This window comes from Vicugna pacos, unplaced genomic scaffold (genome assembly GCF_048564905.1).
Source record: "Vicugna pacos unplaced genomic scaffold, VicPac4 scaffold_19, whole genome shotgun sequence".
NCBI classification, from domain to species: Eukaryota; Metazoa; Chordata; class Mammalia; order Artiodactyla; family Camelidae; genus Vicugna; species Vicugna pacos.
In genome coordinates this window covers 77921563-77927338 of record NW_027328740.1, presented here as the reverse complement: position 1 = coordinate 77927338, position 5776 = coordinate 77921563, and the positions used below count along the sequence as shown (strand labels likewise).

Genomic DNA, 5776 nt, shown 5'->3' with positions numbered 1-5776 from the left:
TAGAATTTTGACACCACTGTGTGGCAAGTGGGGAAATGTGCTCACTAGAGAAATCCTGGAGGATTGCCTGGCAGTGGCAACATGCTGGGCATTGATTTGTAGTCTTAGAAATCTGTGCTGGGAGAGCCTGCTGCCTGCAGGCTCAGAACAAATAGAGCTGGGTGAACCGAGATGGAAGTCATCCTGGTGAGGAAATGAAAAGATCAAGGGTCAAGGGAGTTTTGTTTGTCATAAAGAGAGTGCTGACTGTGGATGCAGAGCTGGAAGGTGGGGAAGTGGAAGTAAGAGGAACGTGGACAGGTAGGAAAGCAGAGGAGTCAGTGCATGATGCCCCAGTGAGGGTGAAGGAGGGCCAACGAGGCTGGTGGAGAAGCAGCTGGATGGCTAGAGTTGGGCACATAAAGGAGAGAGGCTGGACCTGGGGTGGAGACACGCCCGGGTATGAGCCCGGGGGTAGGGTGAATGGGAGGTGTCTGGCTCAGGCTGACGGAGAAGAAGACCCTACAATGACCATACTGGGTGGTGGAGGGAGAATCAACATTGACGTCTTGATGGTAGGCGGTGAGGCAATACAGAGTTGGTGGTCCAGCTGCTCCTGACTGAGGCAGATGAGCAGGGAGGCCAGGGTGGCAGGCACTGCTAGGAATGGACTGGGTTTTCCAGGTGTTCCCAAGAGAGGAGGAGAAATCACCTCATGGGGGAAAGTGAGCACAAGGAGGTCAACCCAGGCTCCTGATCAAACGGAGAGTGTGAGGGGGCAAATCGTCAACTCCAGAGATGGTGGCCTAGGAAGCAGGGACCATGGGTGAAGTGAGGGGACACTCAGAGAAGAGAGAGAGATGAGTCTTCTGGGTGTAGGGGGAAGAGAGGCCCCAGGACAAAGGAGCACAGGGGCACAGTGATGAGGATGGACTGGCTCTGTTGTGACACTGCAGGAATGGCTGGATCTTTGTCCTGAGGGCTTAGTTTGGGGGGGCTACTGGCCTCATGAGGGCCCCCCTCTCAGCAGCCTGGACAGATGCTCCCGCTCCTGATAGCTCTGTGGCCACCACTGTTCCCGGAAGGGCTCTGCCTCCATCTTCTATCAGACATTCCTGCCCAGTCCCCGACTGCCAGCGAGGGAGCCTGGGCCTTAGAGCCGTTTGCCGTGGAGGGACACAGGCTCCTTGGAGAAGCAGGCTGATCTTATTTTTCTCCGTAACCCACGGCCTAGCAAAGCGCCAGCCTATGGGTGGGCCATTCAGGGGCTCGGATACTTCTTAAATTAACTCAAAGCAGTAGAATAGCAGAGCTGGAGGAAGTGACCACTGAGCTCACAGAGTTCACTGCCCACACCCCCATTCTACAGATGAAGAAACAGAGGCCAAGCAGCCAAGGTCATGCTGCTCTTTAATGCTGGCCTCTGTTGGGCATACCAAGTGATGAGCTGCACTGAAGGGCCTGAGAGGGGGCTCTGGGGTCAGACAGCTTGGGTTCAAGTCCCACCCCTGCCATTTACTAGCTGTGTGATTAATGACTGTCCTTCCTGTAAAGTGCCACCTCATTTGTTTGTCATGAACACAGAGTTCCTTGAACAGCAGGACAGAATTCTTTAAAGGTTTGCTGTTGCTTTTGTTACTATTATCACCAAGTGAACCCTGAAATGAAGAACAAAGACAGCAAGATTTTTTATTTTAAAAGATTTTAAAATACGATGATGACTGTTTGATTTAATCTATTCAAGTTTGCATTTGACCATTATTAACAACTGCACAATGGATGACTTTTGAGGAAATGTTACTTCATGTCTTTAATTCTCACTAACTACACAGGCTATTCAACAGGAAGCAATTTTTTTTCCAGGAAGAGGGACAAAAAGTTAACAATATCTCTGTACCTCTCGGTTCCCAGTGAGTTGGTTGTGATCTGTCAACCCAACTTTGGGGAAATGCCCTCTCCTCCTGGGCTCGCTGCACTGCCACGTGGCCTCCAGGGGGCGATTTACCCCCACACGAATCCAGTATCTTGGTTCATATCTTTGCTTCAGATCCCTCAAGGACTGCCCATGCACCAGGGCCCCATCTGCCCCGCCAGTCTCACCTGCTGGCCTCCAGGAAACTATCCTGGGTCTCAACCATCCTCTGTTCCTATGCCCGCCCCACTACTCTTCATTTTGTCCTTCAAGTGTGGGCTCCTGTGGCTTGCCACCAAGCAGGGGTCTCCCAGTCCTCCACCTTGGGGAACTGCATCGTCCTGCACAGTGCCTAGCGAAACTGTGTGGAGGCCGGAAGAATACAGAACAACAGGTGCTCAGAGGGGCTGCCTTTCCCACTGCAGGGGCCCTGGAGAGCTTTCTCCCAGCTGGTTATTCACAGGCGCTGAAGCTGTGGAATCTCGATCTTACCAATTTAAAGGGCATCATCACTAATTACAAAAGAAATCATTTTTTCAGTAGCAAAAGGAGAAAAGACTTTGTGCCCCATGCCCCCATCTTTCTTCCTCCGCCTTCAGAGGTGATTCTCACTCTCTGGGCAAGGGTAGAAAGCAACAAACAGAATATTATTTTTCAATGATTCTTCTTTCCCACTCTGAAGATTGCATCCCAAGACTGATGAAGGCTAGGATGGTTTGGCTTCCCTGTACTGAGTATTCAGAGGCTCAGGGTGGAGGGGGTTAGGGAGATAATTCAGCATTATGGAACCAAACAGAGACATTAAAAGGTTCTACTCTAAACAGAAAGGAAGCAGGATGCTATAGAAATGGGAAAACCATCATTGGAAATGAAATAACGAGTTACAAGACAATAAACATGAAGATGTAAAAAAGAAAAAGTATATCAAAATACAAAAAGGTGGGAAAGGGAGATGGTAGCAAGAAAAGATAGATTTTTTTCTCTTCCTTTTTCCTTTTTCTCATTATTCTTAGGATGTGTTGGAGCCTACGTGATTATCAGTCTAAAGGAAATAGATATGATAATGGGTTGATATACTTGAAAAATAGGGTAACCACAAATCGAAAGCATATAATAGAGTTGAAAAAAAAAAAAAACCAAAAAAGAAACAAACTCTAAATGGCTTAAAGACTTAAACATTAGACAAGACGCTAAAAAACTCTCAGAAGAAAACATAGGCAAAACATTATTTGACATATATCTCAGCAGTGTTTTCCTAGGGCAATCCACCCAAGCAACAGAAAATAAAAGCCAAAATAAACAAATGGGACCTAGTTACATCTATCAGCTATTTCAAAGCAATAGAAACCATAAGCAAAATGAAAAGACAACCTATGGAATGTGAGAAAATATTTGCAAAAGATGAGACTGAACATGGCTTAACTTGTAGACTATAAAAATAGTTCATACAACTTAATAAGAAAAAAAAATAAACAACCCAATCCAAAAATGGGCAGAACAACTAAACAAGCAATTCTCCAATGAAGATATACAAATGGCCAATAGGCATATGAAAAAAAGGCACAATATCGCTAATTATCTTAGAAATGCAAATCAAAACTACAATAAGTTATCATCTCACACTACTCAGAATGGCCACCATTCAAACATCCACTCACCATAGATGCTGGAGAGGCTTGGAGAAAAGGGAACCCTCCTACATTATTGCTGGGAATGTAGTTTGGTGAAGCCAATGTGGAAAACAATATGGAGATACCTCAAAAGACTAAAAAAAGACATCATTTGATCCAGCAATCCCACTCCTGGGCATATATCCAGAGGGAACCTTAATTTCAAAATATACCTGCACCCCAATGTTCACAGCAGCATTGTTTTCAATGACCAAGACATAGAAGCAACCTAAACGCCCACTGACAAATGACTGGATAAAGATGTAGTATTTAGATATAAAAGAATATTACACAGTTGTAACAAAGAAGGAAATAATGCCATTTACAGCAACATGGATGGACTTGGAGATTATCACACTAAAGTGAAATAACTCAGACAGAGAAAGACAAGTAACATATGATACCACTTATATGTGGAATTTTTAAAAAAGATACAAATAAACTTATTTACAAAACAAAAACAGACTCACAGACTTAGGAAACAAACTTAGGAGTTTGGGATTAACAATTACAAACTACTATATGTAAAACAGACAAACAGCAAGGATTCACTGTAGAACACAGGGGAAAATGTTCAGTATCTTGCAACCTATAATGGAAAAGAACCTGAAAAAGAATAGACTATGTATATGTACAACTGAATCACTATGCTGTATACCTGAAACTAACAAAACAGCTGTATATCTGAAACTAACTAAACATTGTAAATCAACCACATTTCAATTAAAAAAAAAGATAAGCTCTAAATAGCTGTATTCAAAGAAAATCTTCAAATCTTACCTCCTACAAAAAGTAAAATGGGAAGCTTGAGCAGGACCAAATTATACTGAATGAGAGGTTACATACCTTCTCCAGCACGTGGCCCATGGTACACATACATCGTGTTTTCCTTCAGGTAAGAATGGCCCTTACTGCCCAGGGAGCGAGTCCTGCTGGGACAAGGCCTCTGTGGCAGTGGCCTCCTTGTCACCGCTCCATCTCACCAGAAGGCCAGGGTTTTCAGAGGGGAGGGAACACAGAGCTCATACACTTCAGATATATTTCCTGAGAAAAACTGTGGAAAGACCAAATTCACCTGCAGTGCAGGAAACATGAGCACGGCCCCTAAGCAGACTGACAAACCCGAAGCAAGACGGCCCGATGTTCACATCGGAACCAGAACAAAAACCGTCTGGCCCCAGTTAAACGATCACCATCTCACCTGCAATGAACTGTTCGTACTCATTGTCAGGGATGTTTCTGTTGAGACTTGAGAGATCAAAAAAGTCAGACCAGGGAATCCGGACCTGGTGGATGTCCAGGCTCTGCTAATGGTAGAGGCGGCCCCAAGGGGGTATCACCAGCACCGACTCTTCCATTTTCAGCAGGGTCTTCAGGAGGAAGGCGATGTGGATACAGACGCCCCTACGGAGGCTGAAGCCCTCCGGAGGGTTGACATAACACAGAAGGTACCTGGCAGGGAGCAAAGGAGAGCGGGTCTTCAGAGCCAGGTCTCTGCACAGGAATCCCGGCTTAGATAGAACAGATACAATGGGAATCTCTGCACAGCACATGGCCTAGACTCAAGACACTTTCAGCAGCTTCTGATTTGTATAGTGGAGGCACTGCCCACCGATCTCTGTGTGGCCAATTATTTCGAGTCCGGGAGCACATGCAGAAGACATCTTGGCATCTGTCTATCAACGCTAAGCACCTGACTAGTACCTGAGCACCCGTTCTCCAGGGAATCTCAAACTTCTTGGCCTAAAGACCCCTGTACACTCTTAAATACTGAGGACTTCAAAAGGCTGCTGTTTATGTGGGTTAAATCTATCAATAGTTCCTGTGTTAGAAGTTAAATAAGAACTTTAAAAAATGCTTATGAGTTCACTTAAAAATAATAACAACCTATTACATGATACCATTAATACTCTTAAGCAAAAAATAAGTATATTTTTCTAAACAAAAATCATTAATGAGAGGAATAGCAGTGATTTTAATTTCTGAGAATCTCTTTTGGACTGGTGAGAGCTTAATTCTATCTGCCTCTACATTACCTGTTTTGTGATATCACAGACTAGGTTTTCCCTGGAAAACCCCACAGGAAACTCGGGAGTGCAAGAGTGTGCAAAAGGCAGGTGACTTCCCGGCGTTCCTACGAAAATAGTCTTGCATCTCAGGGGCCTCGGACTCACTTTGATAACTGCTGCCCTACCCTAGGCGAGACTCTCCTACA

At 45.0% G+C, this 5776-nt stretch overlaps 1 long non-coding RNA gene across 1 annotated transcript; it reads right to left on the bottom strand.

Annotated features, from left to right (window-relative positions):
- Window positions 1-1368: 1368 nt before the first annotated feature.
- LOC140693597 (uncharacterized) lies at window positions 1369-5013 on the bottom strand. Its single transcript, XR_012069361.1, has 3 exons — window positions 4763-5013; window positions 4408-4615; window positions 1369-1637 (listed from the first exon to the last, which is right to left on the bottom strand). It is a non-coding gene; the product is annotated as an uncharacterized lncRNA (long non-coding RNA).
- Between the last annotated feature and the right edge of the window lie 763 nt (window positions 5014-5776).